Consider the following 27,696-nt stretch of genomic DNA (forward strand, 5'->3'; position numbering starts at 1 on the left):
TGTAAGTTCATTAAATGTTGTTAGTTAAAAGTAAAATACTTTTGTTTTAAGAAAGGGAGATGTAATGATATCAGCAAATAGTGATGATATTTGTCTGTGTTTGATTACTTATGCCTTACAGCATATTTGTCTGTGTTTTTGATTACTTGTGCCTGACCAGCAGAGGTCATGTGAGAGACAAGCAGTCCAGAGGAGTTTTACTTTTGGTTTCATTCTAGATGCATCACAGCATAGTGTGTTTTGTAAAAAGCTGTAGAAAGTCTTGAACAAGACTTTAGATTAAACAACATTCTCTTTCAGAAATGAGTCTTTATTGAACCCAAAAAGAAATCAATACAGGGTTAGTGTATCAGTGAGAGTTACAGTGGGGTTAGTGTATCAGAGAGTTACAGTGGGGTTAGTGTATCAGAGAGTTACAGTGGGGTTGGTGTATCAGAGAGTTAGAGTGGGGTTAGTGTATCAGAGAGTTACAGTGGGGTTAGTGTATCAGAGAGTTACAGTGGGGTTAATGTATCAGAGAGTGTTACAGTGGGGTTAGTGTATCAGAGTGTTACAGTTTGGTTAGTGTATCAGAGAGTTACAGTGGGGTTAGTGTGTCAGAGAGCTACAGTGGGGTTAGTGTATCAGAGAGAGTTACAGTGGGGTTAGTGTATCAGAGAGAGTTACAGTGGGGTTAGTGTATCACAGAGTTACAGTGGGGTTAGAGTATCAGAGAGTTACAGTGGGGTTAGTGTATCAGAGACATACAGTGGAGTTAGTGTATCAGAGATTTACAGTGGGGTTAGTGTATCAGAGAGAGTTGCAGTGGGGTTAGTGTATCAGAGAGTTACAGTGGGGTTAGTGTATCAGAGAGAGTTACAGTGGGGTTAGTGTTTCAGAGAGAGTTACAGTGAGGTTAGTGTATCAGAGAGTTACAGTGGGGTTAGTGTATCAGAGAGTTACAGTGAGGTTAGTGTATCAGAGAGTTACAGTGGGGTTAGTGTATCAGAGAGTTACAGTGGGGTTAGTGTATCAGAGAGTTACAGTGGGGTTAATGTATCAGAGTGTTACAGAGGGGTTAGTGTATCAGAGAGAGTTACAGTGGGGTTAGTGTATCAGAGAGTTACAGTGGGTTTAGTGTATCAGAGAGTGTTACAGTAGGGTTAGTGTATCAGAGTGTTACAGTTTGGTTAGTGTATCAGAGAGTTACAGTGGGGTTAGTGTGTCAGAGATTTACAGTGGGGTTAGTGTATCAGAGAGAGTTACAGTGGGGTTAGTGTATCAGAGAGAGTTACAGTGGGGTTAGTGTATCAGGGAGTTACAGTGGGGTTAGTGTATGAGAGATTTACAGTGGGGTTAGTGTATCAGAGAGAGTTACAGTGGGGTTAGTGTATCAAAGAGTTACAGTGGGGTAAGTGTATCAGAGAGTTACAGTGGGGTTGGTTTATCAGAGAGTTACAGTGGGGTTAGTGTATCAGAGAGTAACAGTGGGGTTAGTGTATCAGAGAGTTGCAGTGGGTTAGTTTATCAGTGAGAGTTACAGTGGGTTAGTGTATCAGAGAGTTACAGTGGGGTTAGTGTATCAGAGATTTACAGTGGGGTTTGTAATGATATCGGCAAATAGTGATGATATTTACCTGTGTTTGATTACTTATGCCTTCCAGCATATTTGTCTGTGTTTTTGATTACTTGTGCCTGACCAGCAGAGGTCATGTGAGAGACAAGCAGTCCAGAGGAGTTTTACTTTCGGTTTCATTCTAGATGCATCACAGCATAGTGTGTTTTGTAAAAAGCTGTAGAAAGTCTTGAACAAGACTTTAGATTAAACAACATTCTCTTTCAGAAATGAGTCTTTATTGAACCCAAAAAGAAATCAATACATGGTGTCAGAAGTGGCTGAAAGAGAAAAAATCTGAAGTTAGCAACTTGATGGGACAGTGAAAGCAGTTGTGGCAAGTAAGCGAAATCAACTCTCCACATATTAGCAAGCCAGAAGAGAACATCGTTGCTTACCATTAGAGAATAGCTAAGGAAGTGAAAAAGTGGAAGGTTTACACCCACCGGCGACGCTTCAATTAACAGGAAATGTGGCTGAAAATTGGAGGAGATTCAAACAACGTGTAGGGTTGTATTTATCAGCAATCGGAGCTGACGAGAAAAGTGATAAACAAAAATTGCCCGTGTTCTTACATGTCGTGGGTGATGCAGCGCTGGAGGTATATAATAATTTCATATTTGCTGTTGATGGAGACAAAATGAAGCTAGATAAAATAATGGAACAGTTTGAGGCCTACTGCATACCTAAACGCAACGTGACCTTTGACAGGCACAAATTTTTCACATGTGTACAGAAAATCGGCGAGACTATTGATCGGTATGTGACTGAACTGAGAAACCAGAGCAAATCATGTGAATTTGGGGGACTCACAGACTCGCTGTTATAAGACAGGCTGGTGTGTGGTATTCGAGATAATAGTCTAAGGGAAAGACTGCTAAGAGAGCAAGATCTAGACCTGGGAAAAGCCATAGCACTGTGTAGGGTTACAGAGACTGTGAAGTTGCAGGCAAAGGAGCTGTTCAGTGACAGTAGCTGCAACGTGGAAGCAGTGAGAAAGAACGGATACAAACCAGTTAACAAAGAGAGCGCCAATGTGAAAAAAGAGACGTGGCCAGCAAACGAAAATGAAAGAGACAATCGGAAGTAATGTAGTCGATGCGGTACACAGCATCCACCAAGAAAGTGTCCAGCATATGGTAAAACTTGCTATAGATGCAACAAAAACAACCATTATGCCCGTTGCTGTACGAACCAAGCGCAACAAAGCAAGGTCCATACAGTAGATGAAAGCGAGATAGAGGAATTCTATGTAGATGTTGTGTCTGAAAACAAAAGAGAAGAAAGAGACTGGATGTTGACACTAAAAGTGAATGACATACACATTCCATTTAAATTGGATACTGGAGCACAAGTTAATGTGATATCAGAGACCGATTTTAAGAGAATTTGACCCAGACCAAAGTTGCATGGAATACAAGTGAAAGTGACCGGATACTCAGGTACTGATATACCAGTGAAAGGAAAATGCATTGTCAAAGTAACACACAAGGACAGAGAGCACACGTTAGCATTAATCGTGGTGCCAAAGGATGTGCAAGCCATACTAGGGTTAAAAGCCTGTGAGAGACTGAACCTGGTAAAGAGAGTCCTCGTTGTGGAAAGCGAAGGAGAGACAGTCTATGATGAACTGAATGTTGCATACACACCGGGTAAGCTGATGTATACAGCAGACACGTTGTCCAGAGCTGTTGACCCAAGTGAGCCCGCAAACACCACAATGGATGAAAAAGTGAACGCCTACGTGGACATGATCACAAGTGCACTGCCCATAGCAGATGCAAAAGTGGAGCTCATAAAGACTGAGACAAACAAAGATGAAACAATGAGACGACTGAGAAAAAGCATCTTGGATGGATGGCCCAACATGAAGCAAGACTGCTCACCTGATATAGCAGAGTACTGGAACTGCAGGGCGGAACTATCAGTGGTCGAAGACATCATCTACAAAGGAAGTAAAATAGTTATCCCAAAGAGTCTGAGAAGAGAGATGCTAATAAAAGATCCATGGAGGACATCTGGGAATCGAAAAGTGTAAGAAAAGAGCACGAGAAGTGATGTACTGGCCACGAATCAACCAAGATGTGACAAATGAGGTGTCAAACTGCACAATATGCCTGAAATATCGAGCAAGCAATCCGGTAGAACCACTAAAGCCACACCCAGCACCAGACAGACCTTACCAGAAGGTAGGCGCTGACCTATTCGTATGTCAAGGGAAGGACTATCTTGTCGTCACAGACTATTACTCCCTGTATCCAGAGGTTTGTAGACTGTACACCACCACTGCAGAAGCTGTGATAAGAAGTATGAAAGCCATATTCTCCAGACATGGCGTGGCAAGCGAGGTCTTCACAGACAACGGACCCCAGTTTAACAATGCAAATTTCCGACACTTTGCCAAAGAGTGGGACTTTGTCCACACAACGTCAAGTCCTCACTATCCACAGTCCAATGGACTAGTGGAAAAATCGGTCCAGACAGTGAAAAGACTGATGTACAAGGCAAAAGACAGTGGAACTGACTTCTACCAAAGCATGCTTGTATACCGCACAATGCCGCTCGAGTGTGGTATGTCACCAGCCCAACTCCTGATGGGACGTCGGCTAAGGTCAAACCTACCCATCCCGGAGAACCTCCTGAAAACAAAAGAGGGGGAGAAAGTGAGGAAGTTCAAAGAGCAGCAGAAAGAAAAGCAAAAGTACTACTATGACAGAGGAACACAAAACCTACCTGAACTCCACACTGGTGACCAAGTAAGGTTGAAAGACAAAACAAACACATGGACTCAGAAGGGAACTGTCCTGAGTGAAGTTCAACCAAGATCATACACCATTCAGACAGATGAGGTTGCTGTTCAGAGAAGAAACCGTCGAGATCTTCTCATGGGACCAGCCACAGCAGGTCAAGAGACTGATACTGGTAAACAACCTGATCACACAGCTGAGAACCCATCATCTGAGGCAACAACTCAGATTCAAGGACAATCAATCAGAAAATCCTCAAGACACGTGAAGCCTCCTGAGAGACTCATTGAGCAAATTTAAGGACTATTGTTAAAGAAAGAAGTAATGTTATCTTATTCTTTCTTCAAGTTCTAGTGTATTGACATATTTCATGTGAACACACAAAGCAAGGGTAAAAAACCTTGATCATGATAATGATAATGTAAGTTCATTAAATGTTGTTAGTTAAAAGTAAAATACTTTTGTTTTAAGAAAGGGAGATGTAATGATATCAGCAAATAGTGATGATATTTGTCTGTGTTTGATTACTTATGCCTTACAGCATATTTGTCTGTGTTTTTGATTACTTGTGCCTGACCAGCAGAGGTCATGTGAGAGACAAGCAGTCCAGAGGAGTTTTACTTTTGGTTTCATTCTAGATGCATCACAGCATAGTGTGTTTTGTAAAAAGCTGTAGAAAGTCTTGAACAAGACTTTAGATTAAACAACATTCTCTTTCAGAAATGAGTCTTTATTGAACCCAAAAAGAAATCAATACAGGGTTAGTGTATCAGTGAGAGTTACAGTGGGGTTAGTGTATCAGAGAGTTACAGTGGGGTTAGTGTATCAGAGAGTTACAGTGGGGTTGGTGTATCAGAGAGTTAGAGTGGGGTTAGTGTATCAGAGAGTTACAGTGGGGTTAGTGTATCAGAGAGTTACAGTGGGGTTAATGTATCAGAGAGTGTTACAGTGGGGTTAGTGTATCAGAGTGTTACAGTTTGGTTAGTGTATCAGAGAGTTACAGTGGGGTTAGTGTGTCAGAGAGCTACAGTGGGGTTAGTGTATCAGAGAGAGTTACAGTGGGGTTAGTGTATCAGAGAGTTGCAGTGGGGTTAGTGTATCAGAGAGTTACAGTGGGGTTAGTGTATCAGAGATTTACAGTGGGGTTAGTGTATCAGAGACTTACAGTGGGGTTAATGTATCAGAGAGAGTTATAGTGGGGTTAATGTTTCAGAGAATTACCGTGGTGTTAGTGTATCAGAGAGAGTTACAGTGAGGTTAGTGTATCAGAGAGAGTTACAGTGGGGTTAATGTATCAGAGAGAGTTACAGTGGGGTTAGTGTATCAGTGAGTTACAGTGGGGTTAGTGTATCAGAGACAGCTACAGTGGGCTTAGTGTGTCAGAGAGAGTGACAGTGGGGTTAGTTTATCAGAGAGTTACAGTGGGGTAAGTGTATCAGAGAGTTACAGTGGGGTTAGTGTATCAGAGAGTTACAGTGGGGTTAGTGCATCAGAGAGTTACAGTGGGGTTAGTGTATCAGAGAGTAACAGTGGGGTTTGTTTATCAGCGAGTTACAGTGGGGTTAGTGAATCAGAGAGTTACAGTGGGGTTAGTGTATCAGAGAGTTACAGTTGGGTTAGTGTATTGGAGAGTTACAGTGGGGTTAGTGTATCAGAGAGAGTTACAGTGGGCTTAGTGTATCAGAGAGAGTTACAGTGGGGTTAGTGTATCAGAGAGAGTTACAGTGGGGTTAGTGTATCAGAGAGAGTTACATTGGGGTTAGTGCATCAGAGAGTTACAGTGGGGTTAGTGTATCAGAGAGAGTTGCAGTGGGGTTAGTGTATCAGAGAGTTACAGTGGGGTTAGTGTATCAGAGAGAGTTACAGTGGGGTTAATGTATCAGAGAGAGTTACAGTGGGGTTAGTGTATCCGAGACTTACAGTGGGGTTAGTGTATCAGAGAGTTACTGTGGGGTTAGTGTATCAGAGAGTGTTACAGTGGGGTTAATGTATCAGAGAGTTACAATGGGGTTAGTGTTTCAGAGAGTTACAGTGGGGTTATTGTATCAGAGATTTACAGTGGAGTTAGTGTATCAGAGAGAGTTATAGTGGGGTTAATGTTTCAGAGAATTACCGTGGTGTTAGTGTATCAGAGAGAGTTACTGTGAGGTTAGTGTATCAGAGAGAGTTACAGTGGGGTTAATGTATCAGAGAGAGTTACAGTGGGCTTAGTGTATCAGAGAGAGTGACAGTGGGGTTAGTGTATCAGAGAGTTACAGTGGGGTTAGTGTATCAGAGAGTTACAGTGGGGTTAGTGTATCAGAGAGTTACAGTGGGGTTAGTGTATCAGAGAGTTACAGTGGGGTTAGTGTATCAGAGAGTTACAGTGAGGTTAGTGTATCAGAGAGAGTTACAGTGGGGTTAGTGTATCAGAGAGTGTTATAGTGGGGTTAGTGTATCAGAGAGAGTTACAGTGGGGTTAGTGTATCAGAGAGAGTTACAGTGGGGTTAGTGTATCAGAGAGAGTTACAGTGGGGTTAGTGTATCAGAGAGAGTTACAGTGGGGTTAGTGTATCAGAGAGAGTTACAGGTGGGTTAGTGTATCAGAGAGAGTTACAGTGGGGTTAGTGTGTCAGAGAGTTACAGTGGTAGTGTATCAGAGAGTTAGAGTGGGGTTAGTGTCTCAGAGAGAGTTACAGTGAGGTTAGTGTATCAGAGAGTTACAGTGGGGTTAGTGTATCAGAGAGAGTTACAGTGGGGTTAGTGTATCAGAGAGTTACAGTGGGGTTAGTGTATCAGAGAGAGTTACCGTGTGTTAGTGTATCAGAGAGTTACAGTGGGGTTAGTGTATCAGAGAGAGTTACCGTGGGTTAGTGTATCAGAGAGTTACAGTGGGTTAATGTATCAGAGAGAGTTACAGTGGGGTTAGTGTATCACAGAGTTACAGTGGGGTTAATGTATCAGAGAGAGTTACAGTGGGTTAGTGTATCAGAGATTTACCATGGGGTTAGTGTATCAGAGAGAGTTACATCCATTATATCTTCAGCCACCTCCTTTAGAACCCTGGGATGTAAGACCTCAGGTCCAGGGGATTTTCAGCTTTTAGTCCCATGTGTTTCTCTAGTACTTTTTCTCTACTTATATTAATTACGTTAAGTTTCTCACCCTCATTAGGCCCTTGGTTCCCTAGCATTTTTGGAATGCTTTTTGTATCATCTACTATGAAGACAGATACAAAATATTTGTTTAACATTTCTGCCGTTTCTTTATTCACCATAATGATTTCTCCTATCTCAGTCTCTAAGGGACCAACGTATACTTTTGCTACTCACTTCCTTTTTACATACTTGTAGAAACTCTTACAATCTGCTTTTATATTTCTTGCTAGTTTTCTCTCATATTCTATTTTTTCCCTTTTTATCATTTTTTTGGTCAACCTTTGCTGGTTTCTAAAACTCTCCCAATCCTCAGGCTTACTTTCTTTGCCACATTATAAGCATCTTCTTTCAATTTAATGCTATCCTTAACTTCTTTAGTTAGCCACGGTTGGATCACTTTTCCCATGGAGTTTTTGTTTCTCAATGGAATGTATTTTTGTTGAGAACTATGAAATATGTCTTTAAATGCCAGCCACTGCTTATCTACCGCCATACCATTGAATCTATTTTTCCAAACTACCTTAGCCAACTCACCCCTCATACCTATGTAATTGGCTTTATTTAAGTTTAAGACTCTAGTTTTGGACTTAGGCAAGTCCCTCTCAAAATTAAGGTGAAATTATATCATATTATGATCACTTTCCCCCAGAGGATCCTTTACTATCAGATTGCTAATTAACCCTGTCTCATTACACAATACAAGATCTAAAATAACCTGTTCCCTTGTTGGTTCCATGATGTATTGTTCTAGGAAACTGTCCCAAATGCATTCCATGAACTTGTCCTCTAGGCTACCTTTGCCAATTTGATTTGTTCAGTCTATATGAAGATTAAAGCCCCCGAAGATTATTGCATTACCTTTGTTGCAAGCTCCTACTATTTCTTGATTAATATTCTGTCCAATGGTATAGCTACTGTTAGGGGGCCTTTATTCTACTCCTACCAGTGTTTTCTGCCCCTGGTTATTCCTTATCTCCACCCATACTGATTCTACTTCCTGATCTTCCGAGCCGAGATCCTTTCTCGCTACTGTTCTTATGTCATCCTTTATTATCAGGGCTACTCCCCCTCCTTTTCCATTCTGCCTGCCTTTTTGAAACGTCAAGTACCCTGGAACATTTAGTTCCCAACGTTGGCCATCTTGCAACCACGTTACTGTAATGGCTATTAGATCAAACCCATTTATCTCTATTTGTGCCATTAGTTTGTCTAACTTGTTTTGAATGCTTCATGCATTTAGATAAAGAGCCTTTAATTTAATTTTTTTACAATTATTCCCTGCCTTGATCTTATTCTCTGCTGCACTCTCTGTCCCTTCCTGTCACACTCTGCTTATTTTTACCCAATTCGCTACACTGCTCTATTGCATTGACCTTTCTCTTTAGATTTCTAAATTTCCCCTCACCTGACCCCTCCCCCCACTTTTTTACTTGAAAACCCTATCTCCAACCTTAGTTATTTGATTCGCCAGAATGCTGGTCGCAGCATTAAGTGGAGCCCAGCCCGACGGAACAGCTCCCTCTTTCCCCAGTGCCAGTGCCCCATGAATTGAAACCCCTTATTCCCACACCACTCTTTGAGCCACACATTTAACTCTCTGATCTTCTTGACCCTATGCCAATTTGCACGTAGCTCAGGTAGTAATCCAGAGATTATTACCCTTGTGGTTCTGCTTATTAATTTAGACCCTAGCTCCTCAAAATCCCTCAGCCGAACCTCATTCTTAGTTCTACCTATGTCATTGGTTCCTACATGGACCATGACAACTTGATATTCCCCCTCCCACTCCAAATTTTCTCCAGCCATGAGGAGATATCCTTAACCCTGGCACCAGGCAGGCAACACAGCCTTCAGGACTCTCTTTCGTGGCTGCAGAGAACAGTATATATCCTCCTGACTATATTGTCCCCTACTACTATCATATTCCTTCCTTCTGCCCACACTTCGAAGGCCCCCTGTACCACAGTGCCGTGATCAGTTTCCCCATCCTCCCTGCAGTCCTTTTCCTCATCCATACAAGTAGAAAGTACCTCGTACCTGTTGGACAAGGTCCAGGGCTGAGGATCCTGCATCACTACATCCTGGGCCCCCATACCTTCCTGACTCGCAGTCACACACTCCTGTTCATGACCACTGACGAACTCTAAAGTATTACTTAATCTAAAGGGTGTGACTGCCTCCTGGAACAAAGTGTCCAGGCAATGCACCCCCTCCCTGATACATCGCAAAGTCTGCAGCTTTTACTCCAGCTCAACAATTCTGAGAGGTTTACAGTGGGGTTATTGTATCAGAGAGAATTACTGCAGGACAAGTTTGTAATCTGTGTCTATGATGGCAATGGGTGTGTATGATTGTAAACTATGACTCTGAGGGCAATGGTTGTACAGTTTTGTGGACAGTGACTGTGGCATGATTTGAACTGTGACTGCGATGTCAATGCATGTGTGTGACGGAGAACTGTGGATGTGAGGGCCCTTGGTGCTCAGGTGTGTGAACAGTGACTGTGAGGGCCCTTGGTTCTCAGGTGTGTGAACAGTGACTGTGAGGGCCCTTGGTGTTCAACTGTGTGAACAGTGACTGTGAGGGCCCTTGGTGCTCAGGTGTGTGTACAATGACTGTGAGGACCCTTGGTGCTCAGGTATGTGACAAGTCACAGTGAGGGCCCTTGGTGCTCAGGTGTGTGAACAGTGACTCTGAGGGCCCTTTTGGCTCCGGTGTGTGAACAGTGACTGTGAGGGCCCTTGGTGGTCAGGTGGGTGAACACTGACTGTGAGGACCCTTGGTGCTCAGGTGTGTGAACAGTGACTGTGTGCGTCCGTGGTACTCAAGTGCGTGAAAAGTGACTGAGGGACGTTGTTGCTCAGATGAGTGAACAGTGACTGTGAGGGCCTTTCGTGCTCAGGTGTGTGAACAGTGACTGTGATGGCACTTGGTGCTCAGCTGTGTGAACAGTGACTGTGAGGGCCCTTGGTGCTCAGGTGTATGAAAAGTGACTGTGAGGACCCTTGGTGCTCAGGTGTGTGAACCTTGACTGTGAGGACCCTTGGTGCTCAGGTCTGTGAACAGTGACTGTGAGGACCCTTGGTTCTCAGCTGTGTGAACAGTGACTGTGAGGACCCTTGGTTCTCAGCTGTGTGAACAGTGACTGTGAGGACCCTTGGTTCTCAGCTGTGTGAACCTTGACTGTGAGGGCCCTTTGTGCTCAGGTGTGTGAACAGTGACTGTGAGGACCCTTGGTGCTCAGGTGTGTGAACAGTGACTGTGAGGGCCCTTGGTGCTCAGGTGTGTGAACAGTGACTGTGAGGGCCCTTGGTTCTCAGGTGTGTGAACAGTGACTGTGAGGGCCCTTGGTGCTCAGGTGTGTGAACAGTGACTGTGAGGGCCCTTGGTGCTCAGGTGTGTGAACAGTGACTGTGAGGACCCTTGGTGCTCAGGTCTGTGAACAGTGACTGTGAGGACCCTTGGTGCTCAGGTCTGTGAACAGTGACTGTGAGGGCCCTTGGTGCTCAGGTGTGTGAACAGTGACTGTGAGGGCCCTTGGTGCTCAGGTGTGTGAACAGTGACTGTGAGGACCCTTGGTGCTCAGGTCTGTGAACAGTGACTGTGAGGGCCCTTGGTGCTCAGGTGTGTGAACAGTGACTGTGAGGACCCTTGGTGCTCAGGTCTGTGAACAGTGACTGTGAGGACCCTTGGTTCTCAGCTGTGTGAACCTTGACTGTGAGGGCCCTTTGTGCTCAGGTGTGTGAACAGTGACTGTGAGGGCCCTTTTATGCTCAGGTCTGTGAACAGTGACTGTGAGGACCCTTGGTGCTCAGGTGTGTGAACAGTGACTGTGAGGACCCTTGGTGCTCAGGTGTGTGAACAGTGGTTGTGAGTGCCCTTTGTGCTCAGGTGTGTGAACAGTGTCTGTGAGGGCTCTTGGTGCTCAGGTGTGTGAAAAGTGACTGTGACGGCCTGTTATGTTCATTAATAACTAGTAATTTTCATTATGAACAACTAGCTTCTAGCTAGTCACTTTATTCATGCCATGTGGACTTGTACAGCATCCATCTTGACTACTGCCTTCTGGGTAGCCTAGTGCATCATGGGTAGTCCCACTCATATATATACAGCTAAACATACAGCAACATACAGCTCCACCTAGTGTACCATTCTAGAATGACAGGTTACTGATCATTACATCCCCCTTTCTTTGAGGTTAAACAAAATCAATATCAATCAACTTTCAAGAAAAATGATAAAGATGATATCAGTAACACTTTTGTTAGTGCTCTATAAACATAAACATTTTCACAACAGTCAACACATTTTCAATGCTTTACTTTATACTCAAACATTAAGTCTATCAGGCTTTTTTACTTCACGTGTGGATCTTCTCAGCACAGGTAAGTCTGATGTGTTTTCATGAGAGCCTGTATGTGTGTTTGTGTTAGATTGTTCTGGTGGTGATTGACAAGATTCAATTGCGGCATTGTCATCGATTTGCTCTTGGATAGTTTCTTGTGTTTTTAGGAGGGAACGGCGGTTCCTGCTGAGAATCTGTCCTTCCTCAGTTCTAAGAGTGTATGACCTTGGTCCTACTTCCTCAAGAACTGCAGCTTTCCTGTTCCATGCATCTGGATCCTCAATCCTGACAACATCATCCCTTGTCAATGGTTTCAGAGTTTTGGATGACTTGTCATAGTATGATTTCTGTTTCAGCTTTAACAGTTGAAGTCTCTGTCTCAGTTCCTTACTCTGCTTTTCTTTTGCACAGCAGGGTAGCGTGGTACGCAACTTGCGACTCATTAGAAGTTCAGCAGGTGAAGAACCAAAGTCTAAAGGTGAGGTTTGGTAGCTCAGCAGGGTGAGATAAGGATCAGACTTGCTTTCTGTTGCTTTCTTTAGTAGCTGGTTGAGAACTTGAACACCTTTCTCTGCCTTACCATTCGACTGAGCATACAAAGGACTGGATGTGATGTGCTGAAAGTCATACTGTGCTGCAAACTGTTGCCACTCCTTACAGTTGAAGCACGGACCATTGTCGCTAACGGCAATCCTGGGAATTCCATGTCTGGCGAAGATGGATTTAACATGCATTATGATACTGCTTGCTGATGTGCTTGAGATCAGCGCCATCTCAGGATAGTTAGAACATTAGTCAATCACTATTAGATAGTCTTTACCATTCAAATGAAAGAGGTCCATACGAACCTTTTGCCATGGTGCTGTTGGTACGTCAGCTACTATCATTGGTTCCTTTGCTTGTTTGTTTTGGTGTTTCTGACATGTCTCACATTCGCCGATCATGTTCTCAGTGTCCTTATTTATGCCAGGCCAATAAACCGTGTCTCTTGCTCTCCTTTTGCATTGTTCAATTCCGAGGTGCCCCTCATGAATCCTTTTGAGCATGTCTTGACATAGAGCCTGTGGAATGACTATTCTGTTCTGTTTTAGTAATAGTCCACTTGCGACACTCAATTCTGACCTTATGTGAAAATATTTTGGACAGGAACCTTTTGGCCAACCATGATGAATGTTCTCTATTACTGTTTGTAACACTGTATCTTTTACTGTTTCTTCTGCTATTTGCTTTGATTTTGTGTCTGACACGGGCAGCGCAGCAGTGACCATACTCACATGAACATCCACGTCTTCCTCAGTAGAGCTCACATGACTCATTGTGGGTGCTTGGGATAGTGCATCTGCTAACACTATGTGTTTGCCTGGTGTGCAGATCAGTTCAAAGTCATATCTTTGCAGCTTCATCATGAGTCGTTGAATCCTTGGAGACATCTCATTCAGATTTTTTTTAATGATGGCAACCAGTGGGCAGTGGTCTGTCTCAACTGTGAAGGTGGGAAGTCCATATATGTAGCCATGGAACTTTTCTAGTCCAACTACCAAGCTTAGACATTCCTTTTCAATCTGGGCGTATCGACACTCAGAATCAGTCATAGACCTGGAGGCATAGGCAACAGGCTTCCAATCTTCACCCTCTGCTTGTAGCAAGACCGCGCCTAGGCCATCTTTTGATGCATCCGTTGACACTTTGATTCTCTTTGTTGGGTCAAAGAAGGTGAGTACAGGTGTGGTTGTCAGCACTGTTTTGAGGTTCATCCACTCTTGTTCATGCTTTCTGTCCATGCGAACTCATTTGTTTTATGTAGCAGGTCTCGCAGACAGGCTGTCTTGGCTGACAAGTTAGGAATGAACATTCCAATGAAGTTTATCATCCCCATGATGCATAGCACTCCCTTTTTGTCAGTGGGTCGGGGCATGTTGAGTATGGCGTTTACTTTTTCCATATCTGGCTCTATTCGTTTACCAGATAGATTATCTCCTAGGAAAGTGACTTCCTGGACGCCAAACTGACACTTGGCTTTGTTGAGCTTCAGTCCATTCCGGCGTATGCTCTGTAGCACTTTAGTCAGTCTCTCATTGTGTTCTTTCAGTGTGGCGGCGCGCACAGACGCAGCGGCTTTGCTTCTCCCAGGACGGTGCTATTTACGTTTAATGTTAAATGTTATTTGTACTGGACTCATGGGAGCTTGCAAGATCACATTTAGTTGTTCATGTACTTGTGCATTGTACAATGACAATAAAGTTGAATTATTATTATTATTATTAAGATGATGATGTCATCAACATAGACCCGAACTCCTTCCAGACCCTCAATTATGTGTTCCATCGCTCTATGAAAGATTTCAGATGCAGATATTATCCCGAAAGGCATTCTGAGGAAACAATACCTGCCAAATGGTGTGTTGAAGGTACAGTATTTGGTGCTCTCTTCATCCAGTTTTAGTTGCCAAAATCCTTGTGAGGCATCGAGCTTTGTGAAGTATCTGGCACCTGACATTTCACTGGTGATTTCTTCTAGCTTGGGAATCTGGTAGTGTTTACGTTTTATGTTTGCAGTTAAGTCCTTTGGATCCATGCATATTCTTAGATCATTGTTCTTTTTCTTTACACATACCATGGAGTTAACCCAGTCTGTTGGCTCTTCGACTTTCCTGATGACTCCTAGTGTGGTCATTCTGTCCAGTTCATTCTTGAGCCGTTCACGCAGGGGTGCTGGAACTCTCCGTGGAGCATGTACCAATGGCTGAGCATCCTCATTTAGCTGGATCTTGTAAGTGAATGGCAGAACTCCAAATCCTTTGAACACATCCTGGAAATTACTCACTACAGAATCCACCGAGTCATCTGATCTGCTTATGGCACAGTTTATATGGTAGACTCTCTTGACCAGTTCTAAGTCCTCACAAGCTTTGTCACCTAGTAGTGAATCAAGTCCTTCAGCCACAACAGAAAACATGAGATGATGCACTTTGTCTTTAACTGTCACTTTAAGTCTGCATACACCTAAGCTATCTATTTTCTGTCCATTATAGTTTTTCAGCAGTACTGACTTTTTCTGTATTTTGGGCTTTTCTTTCATATTTTTAATGTCACTCAGACTGATTAAGTTTGCTTTTGCCCCAGTGTCAAGTTTCAATGTAACTAATGCTCCATTTACCTGCAGTGACATTATCCATTTGTCCTCTTTTACTGCATTAACTTTATGTTCAGCATTGTCCATTCCTGAGGGCTGCACATTTTCTGTATCCTTTTTGATATTGTCACATGACACCATTCCTACAGAAAATGTCTCACTTAAATCAGTGTCCTCAATCACATTAACTTGTTGCCCGTTCTTAGTTTTTACTTTTGAAAAGCATTGTTTGGCAAAGTGATTCTTTCCATGACATTTTGTGCACATTTTTCCAAATGCTGGGCATTGTCGTGACTGGTGTTTGTAACGGCAGCATTTACAATTAAAAATTCCTTCCTCCGATTGCTTTTCATTTCTGTTCTGCCCCTGTTTCTTCCCCTTGTAGGACACAGCACCGACAGCAGCACTATCACTTACTAGAATCGCATTAATATTAATTTCACTGAAAGTCTTCGCGTGCTTTTGAGCTAGCTCACTGGCTTGGCGTATTTTCACAGAATTTTCCAATGTTATTTTGGTTTCTCTCAACAGACATTCCCTGACATTTTTATCATGAATACCAAACACAATCTGGTCACAAATCATGGATGATTTCAGCTCAGAGAAATTACATGTCTGTGCTTTCAGTTTCAGATTGGTCATAAAGCTATCAAAAGTCTCATTTTGCTGCTGTGTCCGTGAACAGAACACGTACCTCTCATAGGTTTTGTTCTTTTTGGGAGAACAATGTGTATCAAACTTCTTTAGCACATCGTCCAGTTTTTCTCTGTCCTCCTCTTGATTAAATACAAATGTATTAAATACCTCTATTGCCTGTGGGTCTGCAACCATGAGCAGCAATGCTATTTTCCTTGCGTCTGGCTTCCTGCCGAATCCGATGGCAGCAATGTAGAGATTGAATTGTTGTGTGAAAGTCCGCCAATTGCGGTCGACATTCTCCATGAGTTTCAAACCCTCTGGTGGCTTCAAAGTCTCCATGTCGCGTTTCACAATATTCAGCAGATTTTACCAATCCTGGTACCATGTTATGTTCATTAATAACTAGAGGTTTTCATTATGAACAGCTAGCTTCTAGCTAGTCACTTTATTCATGCCATGTGGACTTGTACAGCATCCATCTTGACTACTGCCTTCTGGGTAGCCTAGTGCATCGTGGGTACTCCCACCCTAATATACATACAGCTAAACATACAGCAACATACAGCTCCACCTAGTGTACCATTCTAGAATGACAGGTTACTGATCATTACAACGGCGCTCGGTGCTCAGGTGTGTGAACAATGACTGTGAGGGCCCTTGGTGCTCAGGTATGTGAGCAGAGACTGTGAGGGCACTTGGTGCTCAGTTGTGTGTACAGTGACGGTGAGACCCATTGCTGCTCAGGTGTGTGACCAGTGACTGTGAGGGCCCTTGGTTCACAGATGTGTGAACAGTGACTGTGATTGCAGTTGGTGCTCAGGTTTGTGAAAAGTGACTGTGAGGACCCTTGGTGCTCAGGTGTGTGAACAGTGACTGTGAGGAAACTTGGTGCTCAGGTGTGTGAAAAGTGACTGTGAGGACCCTTGGTGCTCAGGTGTGTGAACAGTGAATGTGTGGACACTTGGTGCTCAGGTGTGTGAACAGTGACAGTGAGGGCCCTTGGTGCTCATGTGTGTGAACAGTGACTGTAAGAGCCCTTGGTGCTCAGGTGTGTGAACAGTGACTGTGAGGGCCTTTGGTGCTCAGGTGTGTGAACAGTGACTGTGAGGGCCCTTGGTGCTCATGTGTGTGAACAGTGACTGTAAGAGCCCTTGGTGCTCAGGTGTGTGAACAGTGACTGTGAGGGCCCTTGGTGCTCAGGTGTGTGAACAGTGACTGTGAGATCCCTTGGTGCTCAGGTGTGTGAACAGTGACTGGGAGGGCCCTTGGTGCTCAGGTATGTGAACATTGACTGTGAGGGCCCTTGGTGCTCAGGTGTGTGAACAGTGACTGGGAGGGCCCTTGGTGCTCAGGTGTGTGAACAGTGACTGTGAGATCCCGTGGTGCTCAGGTGTGTGAACAGTGACTGTGAGGGCCCTTGGTGCTCAGGTGTGTGAACAGTGACTGGGAGGGCCCTTGGTGCTCAGGTGTGTGAACAGTGACTGGGAGGGCCCTTGGTGCTCAGGTGTGTGAACAGTGACTGTGAGGGCCCTTGGTGCTCAGGTGTGTGAACAGTGACTGGGAGGGCCCTTGGTGCTCAGGTGTGTGAACAGTGACTGGGAGGGCCCTTGCTGCTCAGGTGTGTGAACAGTGACTGGGAGGGCCCTTGTTGCTCAGGAGTGTGAACATTGACTGTGAGGGCCCTTGGTGCTCAGGTGTGTGAACAGTGACTGGGAGGGCCCTTGGTGCTCAGGAGTGTGAACAGTGACTGAGGGCCCTTGGTGCTCAGGAGTGTGAACAGTGATTGTGAGGACCCTTGGTGCTGAGGTGTGTAAACAGTGACTGTGAGGAACCTTGGTGCTCAGCTGCGTGAACAGTGTCTGTGAGGGCCCTTGGTGCTTGGGTGTGTAAACAGTGACTGTGAGGAACCTTGGTGCTCAGGTGTGTGAACCGTGACGGTGAGGGCCTTTGGTGCTCATGTCTGAACAGTGACTGTGATGTCCCTTGGGGCTCAGGTGTGTGAACAGTGACTGTGAGGACTTTGGTGCTCAGGTGTGTGTACAATGTCTCTGAGGGCACTTGGTGCTCGGGTGTTGAACAGTGACTGTGAGGGCCCTTGGTGCTCAGGTGTAGAATTCGCAAAATTGAACATTGCCCTATAAGGGTCTATTGGCAGAAAAGGCCTTAACTTTTAAAGACTGTTTTAAAAGAAGCCCAGAAAAAGGGACACACAAAATGGCCTCCAGACCCCGTGACCAGCTTTTGGGACACTTTAAAATGGTTCCTGCAGTCCCCAGACAGCTTTTGTCGATTCGGCCCACAGTAGGTTCTGGAAGGCAGTTTCAGGGTAAACGAAACCAGACAGAGCCCCATACATATAGATTGGATGCAGATCCGATCAAGATCGGCCTGTAGATAAAGGCCATCAAAATGTTTACCCAGACAAAGGGAAACAGTGTCATATTCATAGGGGGAACATCAAGCACCGTTTTAAGACATCAGAAGGACATTAAAGACAATACAGGGTCGTCCCAGACCAGAGATGGCAGTTACCGGCCATCCGAAGATACTTTAAAAAACAAAGACTACCCCGCTGTGCTACAAGCCCGCCAAAAGTTAAACAAAGACTAACCTTGATTTGGCCGGAGATAAGGGCTTCTTTGAGAAGTATAACTGGAGTCCCGGGGTAGCCATCGAGAGCTTTTTGAGCTAGCTTGCTTTTCGAGAGCCGTGGAGGAACGTCGATCCGGAGACCAGCCAAGAAAGTGATTCGAGTCTGCGTCCTGCCCCGGGGTAACCATCGGGAGATCATCGACAAACCCCGGGCCGTTGACGAGGCAAAGGACAGTAGCCCTCCAGAAGAAACCTATCTGAAAATGGTAAACCAGCTGGGCTCTGCGAAGAAACCTATCAAACCATGGTCAAATAGTTGGTCTCCGTCCACGCCGACGTCCAGGCCTGCCAGCATCCAGCCTGTCCGTGACCTTCACCTCGAGGAAGAAGAGAGAGTGTCGCAGGCCGCAGCGTTGACCACGTGGAGACAGGACCCCTGAGAGGATCAAAACGCAGACCTTTCAAAATCTTATACTTTCTCATTGGATTGGTGAGCATGTTCCTGGCCCCTCATAATCTGATCTAGCTAGGCTTAGGGGGTGGGCATTTTGGTTATAATTAATTATGAGTTGTTGTCCCTCGATGTTCCGTGCATTTCCCCATTTCAAGATGACTTTTGTAATGTATAACATGCCTGTATATACGTTGGTTAGTAATGTATTATGATTTGTTTTTCCCTCCCATATAGCTTATTGGCTTACATTCAATTTGTTCCTTTATGCAATAAAATTTCATTTCGTTTTCATTAAACCTGATCTATAGAGTATTCTCTACATTGTAGTTCCTGCCTCAAAGTCCACTGTATAGAACCTAAGGGGTGAGAGGGTCGAACCACTCAAGGTTTTTACTGTGCAAGAGAGAGAGGCCTCTAGAGAGAGAAACCTCTGTGATCGAAAACCCCTTACACAGGTGTGTGAACAGTGACAGTGTGGGCCCTTGGTGCTCAAATATGTGAACAGTGACTGTGAGGGACCTTGGTGCTCAGGTGTGTGAACAGCGACTGTGAGGGCACTTGGTGCTCAAGTGTGTGAACAGTGATTTTGAGGACGCTTGGTGCTCAGTTGTGTGAACAGTGACTGTGAGGGCCCTTGGTGCTCAGGTGAGTGAACAATGACTGTGAGGGCCCTTGATGCTCAGGTGTGTGAATAGTGACTGTGAGGGCCTTCGGTGCTCAGGTGTGTGAACAGTGACTGTGAGGGCCCTTGGTGCTCAGTTGTGTGAAGAGTGACTGTGAGGGCCCTTGGTGCTCAGGTGAGTGAACAATGACTGTGAGGGCCCTTGATGCTCAGGTGTGTGAATAGTGACTGTGAGGACCTTGGTGCTGATGTGTGTGAACAGTGACTGTGAGGGCCCTTGGTGCTGAGGTGTGTGAGCAGTGACTGTGAGGGCCCTTGGTGCTCAGGTGTGTGAACAGTGACTGTGAGGACCCTTGGTCCTGAGGTGTGTGAGCAGTGACTTTGAGGGCCCTTGGTGCTCTGGTGTGTGAACAGAGGCTGTGAGGACCCTTGGTGCTGAGGTGTGTGAGCAGTGACTTTGAGGGCCCTTGGTGCTCAGCTGTGTGAACAGTGACTGTGACGACGCTTGATGCTCAGATGTGGGAACCATTATTGTGAGGGCTCTTGGTGCTCAGGTGGATGAACAGTGACTATGAGTGCCCTTGGTTCTCAGCTGTGTGAACAGTGACTGTGAGGAACCTTGGTGCTCAGGTGTGTGAACATTGATTGTGAGGACCATTGCTGCTCAGGTGTGTGAACATTGAAAGTGAGGGCCCTCGGTGCTCAGGTGTGTGAACAGTGACTGTGAGGGCCCTTGGTGCTCAGGAGTGTGAACAGTGACTTTGAGTACCCTTGGTGCTCTGGTATGTGAAAAGTGACTGTGAGGGCCCTTGGTGCTCAGGTGTGTGAACAGTGACTGTGAGGGCCCTTGGGGCTCAGGTGTGTGAACTGTGACTGTGAGGGCCCTTGGGGCTCAGGTGTGTGAACAGTGACTGTGAGGGTCCTTGATGCTCAGGTGTGTGAACAGTGACTGTGAGGGCCCTCGGTGCTCTGGTGTGTGAACAGTGACTGTGAGGGTCCTTGGTGCTCAGATGTGTGACAAGTCACTGTGAGGGGCCTTGGTGCTCAGCTGCGTGAACAGTGACTGTGAGGGCCCTTGGGGCTCAGGTGTGTGAACTGTGACTGTGAGGGCCCTTGGTGCTCAGGTATGAGAACAGTGACTGTGAGGGTCCTTGGTGCTCAGGTATGTGAACAGTGATTGTTGGGGTCCTTGGTGCACAGGTATGTGAACAGTGACTGTGAGGGCCCTTGGTGCTCAGGTGTGTGAACAGTCACTGTGAGGGCCCTTGGTGCTCAGGTGTGTGAACAGTGAATGTGAGGGTCCTTGGTGCTCAGATGTGTGACAATCACTGTGAGGGCCCTTGGTGCTTAGGTGTGTGAACAGTGACTGTGAGGGCCCTCGGTGCTCAGGTGTGTGAACAGTGACTGCGAGGGAACTTGGTGCTCAGGTGTGTTAACAGTGACGGTGGGGGCGCTTGGTGCTCAGGTGTGTGAACAGTGACTGTGAGGACCTTGGTGCTCAGTAGTGTGAACAATGTCTCTGAGGGCACTTGGTGCTCAGGTGTTGAACAATGACTGTGAGGGCCCTTGGTGCTCAGGTGTATGAACAATGACTGTGAGGAACCTTGATGCTGATGTGCGTGAGCAGTGACTGTGAGGACCCTTGGTGCACAGCTGTGTGAACAGTGACGGTGAGGATGCTTGGTGCTCAGATGTGGGATCAATTATTGGAAGGGCACATGGTGCTCAGATGGGTGAATAGTGACGCTGTGTGCCCTTGGTGCTCAGATGTGTGAACAGTGACTGTGTGGGCCCTTGGTGCTCAGGTATTGAACAGTGACTGTGTGGAATCTTGGTGCTCAGGTGTGTGAACAGTGACTGTGAGGGCCCTTGGTGCTCTGGTGTGTGAACAGCGACTGTGAGGGCACTTGGTGCTCAGGTGTGTGAACAGTGATTTTGAGGACGCTTGGTGCTCAGGTGTGTGAACAGTGACTGTGAGGGCCCTTGGTGCTCAGGTGTGTGAACAGTGACTGGGAGGGCCCTTGGTGCTCAGGTGTGTGAACAGTGACTGGGAGGGCCCTTGGTGCTCAGGTGTGTGAACAGTGACTGTGAGGGCCCTTGGTGCTCAGGTGTGTGAACAGTGACTGGGAGGGCCCTTGGTGCTCAGGTGTGTGAACAGTGACTGGGAGGGCCCTTGCTGCTCAGGTGTGTGAACAGTGACTGGGAGGGCCCTTGTTGCTCAGGAGTGTGAACATTGACTGTGAGGGCCCTTGGTGCTCAGGTGTGTGAACAGTGACTGGGAGGGCCCTTGGTGCTCAGGAGTGTGAACAGTGACTGAGGGCCCTTGGTGCTCAGGAGTGTGAACAGTGATTGTGAGGACCCTTGGTGCTGAGGTGTGTAAACAGTGACTGTGAGGAACCTTGGTGCTCAGCTGCGTGAACAGTGTCTGTGAGGGCCCTTGGTGCTTGGGTGTGTAAACAGTGACTGTGAGGAACCTTGGTGCTCAGGTGTGTGAACCGTGACGGTGAGGGCCTTTGGTGCTCATGTCTGAACAGTGACTGTGATGTCCCTTGGGGCTCAGGTGTGTGAACAGTGACTGTGAGGACTTTGGTGCTCAGGTGTGTGTACAATGTCTCTGAGGGCACTTGGTGCTCGGGTGTTGAACAGTGACTGTGAGGGCCCTTGGTGCTCAGGTGTAGAATTCGCAAAATTGAACATTGCCCTATAAGGGTCTATTGGCAGAAAAGGCCTTAACTTTTAAAGACTGTTTTAAAAGAAGCCCAGAAAAAGGGACACACAAAATGGCCTCCAGACCCCGTGACCAGCTTTTGGGACACTTTAAAATGGTTCCTGCAGTCCCCAGACAGCTTTTGTCGATTCGGCCCACAGTAGGTTCTGGAAGGCAGTTTCAGGGTAAACGAAACCAGACAGAGCCCCATACATATAGATTGGATGCAGATCCGATCAAGATCGGCCTGTAGATAAAGGCCATCAAAATGTTTACCCAGACAAAGGGAAACAGTGTCATATTCATAGGGGGAACATCAAGCACCGTTTTAAGACATCAGAAGGACATTAAAGACAATACAGGGTCGTCCCAGACCAGAGATGGCAGTTACCGGCCATCCGAAGATACTTTAAAAAACAAAGACTACCCCGCTGTGCTACAAGCCCGCCAAAAGTTAAACAAAGACTAACCTTGATTTGGCCGGAGATAAGGGCTTCTTTGAGAAGTATAACTGGAGTCCCGGGGTAGCCATCGAGAGCTTTTTGAGCTAGCTTGCTTTTCGAGAGCCGTGGAGGAACGTCGATCCGGAGACCAGCCAAGAAAGTGATTCGAGTCTGCGTCCTGCCCCGGGGTAACCATCGGGAGATCATCGACAAACCCCGGGCCGTTGACGAGGCAAAGGACAGTAGCCCTCCAGAAGAAACCTATCTGAAAATGGTAAACCAGCTGGGCTCTGCGAAGAAACCTATCAAACCATGGTCAAATAGTTGGTCTCCGTCCACGCCGACGTCCAGGCCTGCCAGCATCCAGCCTGTCCGTGACCTTCACCTCGAGGAAGAAGAGAGAGTGTCGCAGGCCGCAGCGTTGACCACGTGGAGACAGGACCCCTGAGAGGATCAAAACGCAGACCTTTCAAAATCTTATACTTTCTCATTGGATTGGTGAGCATGTTCCTGGCCCCTCATAATCTGATCTAGCTAGGCTTAGGGGGTGGGCATTTTGGTTATAATTAATTATGAGTTGTTGTCCCTCGATGTTCCGTGCATTTCCCCATTTCAAGATGACTTTTGTAATGTATAACATGCCTGTATATACGTTGGTTAGTAATGTATTATGATTTGTTTTTCCCTCCCATATAGCTTATTGGCTTACATTCAATTTGTTCCTTTATGCAATAAAATTTCATTTCGTTTTCATTAAACCTGATCTATAGAGTATTCTCTACATTGTAGTTCCTGCCTCAAAGTCCACTGTATAGAACCTAAGGGGTGAGAGGGTCGAACCACTCAAGGTTTTTACTGTGCAAGAGAGAGAGGCCTCTAGAGAGAGAAACCTCTGTGATCGAAAACCCCTTACACAGGTGTGTGAACAGTGACAGTGTGGGCCCTTGGTGCTCAAATATGTGAACAGTGACTGTGAGGGACCTTGGTGCTCAGGTGTGTGAACAGCGACTGTGAGGGCACTTGGTGCTCAAGTGTGTGAACAGTGATTTTGAGGACGCTTGGTGCTCAGTTGTGTGAACAGTGACTGTGAGGGCCCTTGGTGCTCAGGTGAGTGAACAATGACTGTGAGGGCCCTTGATGCTCAGGTGTGTGAATAGTGACTGTGAGGGCCTTCGGTGCTCAGGTGTGTGAACAGTGACTGTGAGGGCCCTTGGTGCTCAAGTGTGTGAACAGTGATTTTGAGGACGCTTGGTGCTCAGTTGTGTGAACAGTGACTGTGAGGGCCCTTGGTGCTCAGGTGAGTGAACAATGACTGTGAGGGCCCTTGATGCTCAGGTGTGTGAATAGTGACTGTGAGGGCCTTCGGTGCTCAGGTGTGTGAACAGTGACTGTGAGGGCCCTTGGTGCTCAGTTGTGTGAAGAGTGACTGTGAGGGCCCTTGGTGCTCAGGTGAGTGAACAATGACTGTGAGGGCCCTTGATGCTCAGGTGTGTGAATAGTGACTGTGAGGACCTTGGTGCTGATGTGTGTGAACAGTGACTGTGAGGGCCCTTGGTGCTGAGGTGTGTGAGCAGTGACTGTGAGGGCCCTTGGTGCTCAGGTGTGTGAACAGTGACTGTGAGGACCCTTGGTCCTGAGGTGTGTGAGCAGTGACTTTGAGGGCCCTTGGTGCTCTGGTGTGTGAACAGAGGCTGTGAGGACCCTTGGTGCTGAGGTGTGTGAGCAGTGACTTTGAGGGCCCTTGGTGCTCAGCTGTGTGAACAGTGACTGTGACGACGCTTGATGCTCAGATGTGGGAACCATTATTGTGAGGGCTCTTGGTGCTCAGGTGGATGAACAGTGACTATGAGTGCCCTTGGTTCTCAGCTGTGTGAACAGTGACTGTGAGGAACCTTGGTGCTCAGGTGTGTGAACATTGATTGTGAGGACCATTGCTGCTCAGGTGTGTGAACATTGAAAGTGAGGGCCCTCGGTGCTCAGGTGTGTGAACAGTGACTGTGAGGGCCCTTGGTGCTCAGGAGTGTGAACAGTGACTTTGAGTACCCTTGGTGCTCTGGTATGTGAAAAGTGACTGTGAGGGCCCTTGGTGCTCAGGTGTGTGAACAGTGACTGTGAGGGCCCTTGGGGCTCAGGTGTGTGAACTGTGACTGTGAGGGCCATTGGGGCTCAGGTGTGTGAACAGTGACTGTGAGGGTCCTTGATGCTCAGGTGTGTGAACAGTGACTGTGAGGGCCCTCGGTGCTCTGGTGTGTGAACAGTGACTGTGAGGGTCCTTGGTGCTCAGATGTGTGACAAGTCACTGTGAGGGGCCTTGGTGCTCAGCTGCGTGAACAGTGACTGTGAGGGCCCTTGGGGCTCAGGTGTGTGAACTGTGACTGTGAGGGCCCTTGGTGCTCAGGTATGAGAACAGTGACTGTGAGGGTCCTTGGTGCTCAGGTATGTGAACAGTGATTGTTGGGGTCCTTGGTGCACAGGTATGTGAACAGTGACTGTGAGGGCCCTTGGTGCTCAGGTGTGTGAACAGTCACTGTGAGGGCCCTTGGTGCTCAGGTGTGTGAACAGTGAATGTGAGGGTCCTTGGTGCTCAGATGTGTGACAATCACTGTGAGGGCCCTTGGTGCTTAGGTGTGTGAACAGTGACTGTGAGGGCCCTCGGTGCTCAGGTGTGTGAACAGTGACTGCGAGGGAACTTGGTGCTCAGGTGTGTTAACAGTGACGGTGGGGGCGCTTGGTGCTCAGGTGTGTGAACAGTGACTGTGAGGACCTTGGTGCTCAGTAGTGTGAACAATGTCTCTGAGGGCACTTGGTGCTCAGGTGTTGAACAATGACTGTGAGGGCCCTTGGTGCTCAGGTGTATGAACAATGACTGTGAGGAACCTTGATGCTGATGTGCGTGAGCAGTGACTGTGAGGACCCTTGGTGCACAGCTGTGTGAACAGTGACGGTGAGGATGCTTGGTGCTCAGATGTGGGATCAATTATTGGAAGGGCACATGGTGCTCAGATGGGTGAATAGTGACGCTGTGTGCCCTTGGTGCTCAGATGTGTGAACAGTGACTGTGTGGGCCCTTGGTGCTCAGGTATTGAACAGTGACTGTGTGGAATCTTGGTGCTCAGGTGTGTGAACAGTGACTGTGAGGGCCCTTGGTGCTCTGGTGTGTGAACAGCGACTGTGAGGGCACTTGGTGCTCAGGTGTGTGAACAGTGATTTTGAGGACGCTTGGTGCTCAGGTGTGTGAATCGTGACTGTGAGGGCCCTCAGTGCTCAGGTGTGTGAACAGTGACTGTGTGGGCTCTTGGTGCTCAGTTTTGTGAACAGTTACTGTGAGGACCCTCGGTGCTCAGGTGTGTGAACAGTGACTGTGAGGACCCTTGGTGCTGAGGTGTGTGAGCAGTGACTTTGAGGGCCCTTGGTGCTCTGGTGTGTGAACAGAGACTGTGAGGACGCTTGGTGCTCAGATGTGGGAACCATTATTGTGAGGGCACTTGGTGCTTGGTGTGCCTCAATAAATCCGAGACTCGATGTTAGCGAAACAAAACAAGGCTTTTATTGACTTAGAAGGTAACACACAGAGGAGAATGTATCTTCCATCCAGAGGTCTGCCGTACTGGATGTGCTGCAGGCTGGGCCAGCTTACATAGGAGCCAGGTATGGGCGGAGCCCTACACACAGTACAATACAATGGAAATGAAACTGAAACCAACCACAGTCACAGGCAGAGAAATACTGATGAGCGATGAATGGAATATTTCATCACATTCACCCCTTCTATAAATTTAGTCTGTTCGGGGGTTTGATAGTCCTCTGCGACCGACGTGGCTGTTGTGGTGCCGCGGGTGTCGGCTGGGTGTCCCCGGTGGCCTCCTGGGTCTCTGCCGGGGGTGCCGCCACGGTTGTTGAAGGGGTAGTTGGTGGGGGTACCGTTGGTCGATGTTCTTCCGGGGGTGATGAAAGTGTAGTGGGTGGGTAAGAGTTGCTGTGGTCGTTGTTGCTGCTGTTGTCGTGGTTGTTGTCGTTACCGGCTGGGGCGACGTCTTTTATGGACACGGTGTCCTCCCTTCCGTCGGCGTGCCGGACATACGCGTATTGGGGGTTGGCGTGGAGTAGGTGCACTGACTCCACGAGAGGGTCCGTCTTGTGGCCCCTCACATGCCTTCGCACTAATACCGGACCTGGGGTGGAGAGCCATGACGGCATGGATACGCCTGAGGTGGATTTCTGGGGAAAGACAAACATTCGCTCGTGGGGCGTGGCATTAGTGGCAGTACACAATAGCGACCGTATCGAATGGAACACATCTGGGAGGACTTCCTGCCAGCGGGAGATAGGGAGGCCTTTGGTCCTTAGAGCTAGAGTGACTGCTTTCCATACTGTCCCGTTCTCTTGCTCCACTTGACCGTTACCCCGGGGGTTGTAGCTGGTGGTACGGCTCGTGGCGATCCCCCTGGACAGCATGTACTGGCGTAGCTCTTCACTCATGAAGGACGCCCCCCTATCCGTATGGATGTAGCTCGGCATACCGAACAGGCAGAACAGGCTGTTGAGGCATTTAATGACTGTGGCGCTGGTCATGTCTGGGCAGGGGAAGGCGAATGGGAAACGAGAGTATTCGTCCACAATGTTCAGGAAGTAAACATTGCGGTCGACTGACAGGAGGGTGCCCTTGAAATCTAAGCTGAGCCGCTCAAAGGGCCGTGTAGCTTTGATTAAGTGGGCTCTATCTGGGCGGTAGAACCGAGGCTTGCACTCAGCGCAAGTGCGACAGTTCCTGGTCAGGGACCGAACTTCCTCAATCGAGTAGGGTAAGTTGCAGGACTTTATGAAGTGGAACAGCCGCATGACCCCTGGGTGGCAGAGGTCATTGTGGAGGGTCTGTAGCCGATCCCCGGTGGCGCTGGCACACATCCCTCGTGAGAGGGCATCGGGGGATTCGTTAAGGGCCCCTGGCCGGTAAATGATGTCATAATCGAAGGTGAAGAGCTCGATCCGCCACCTAAGAATCTTATCATTTTTAATCTTCCCCCTCTGTTTATTATTGAACATAAACGCTACCGACCGCTGGTCGGTAAGTAGGGTGAAGCGTTTGCCGGCTAGGTGGTGGCGCCAGTGACGCACTGCCTCCACGATGGCTTGGGCCTCCTTTTCTACGGAGGAGTGTCTGATCTCGGGCCCTTGGAGGGTCCTCGAGAAGAAAGCTACGGGCCGCCCCGCCTGGTTGAGGGTTGCCGCCAAGGCAAAGTCAGACGCATCACTTTTCACTTGAAAGGGAGTGTTCTCGTCCACT

This window comes from Somniosus microcephalus, chromosome 8 (genome assembly GCF_052327205.1).
Source record: "Somniosus microcephalus isolate GS21.2 chromosome 8, FLI_Smic_1.0, whole genome shotgun sequence".
Lineage (NCBI taxonomy): Eukaryota > Metazoa > Chordata > Chondrichthyes > Squaliformes > Somniosidae > Somniosus > Somniosus microcephalus.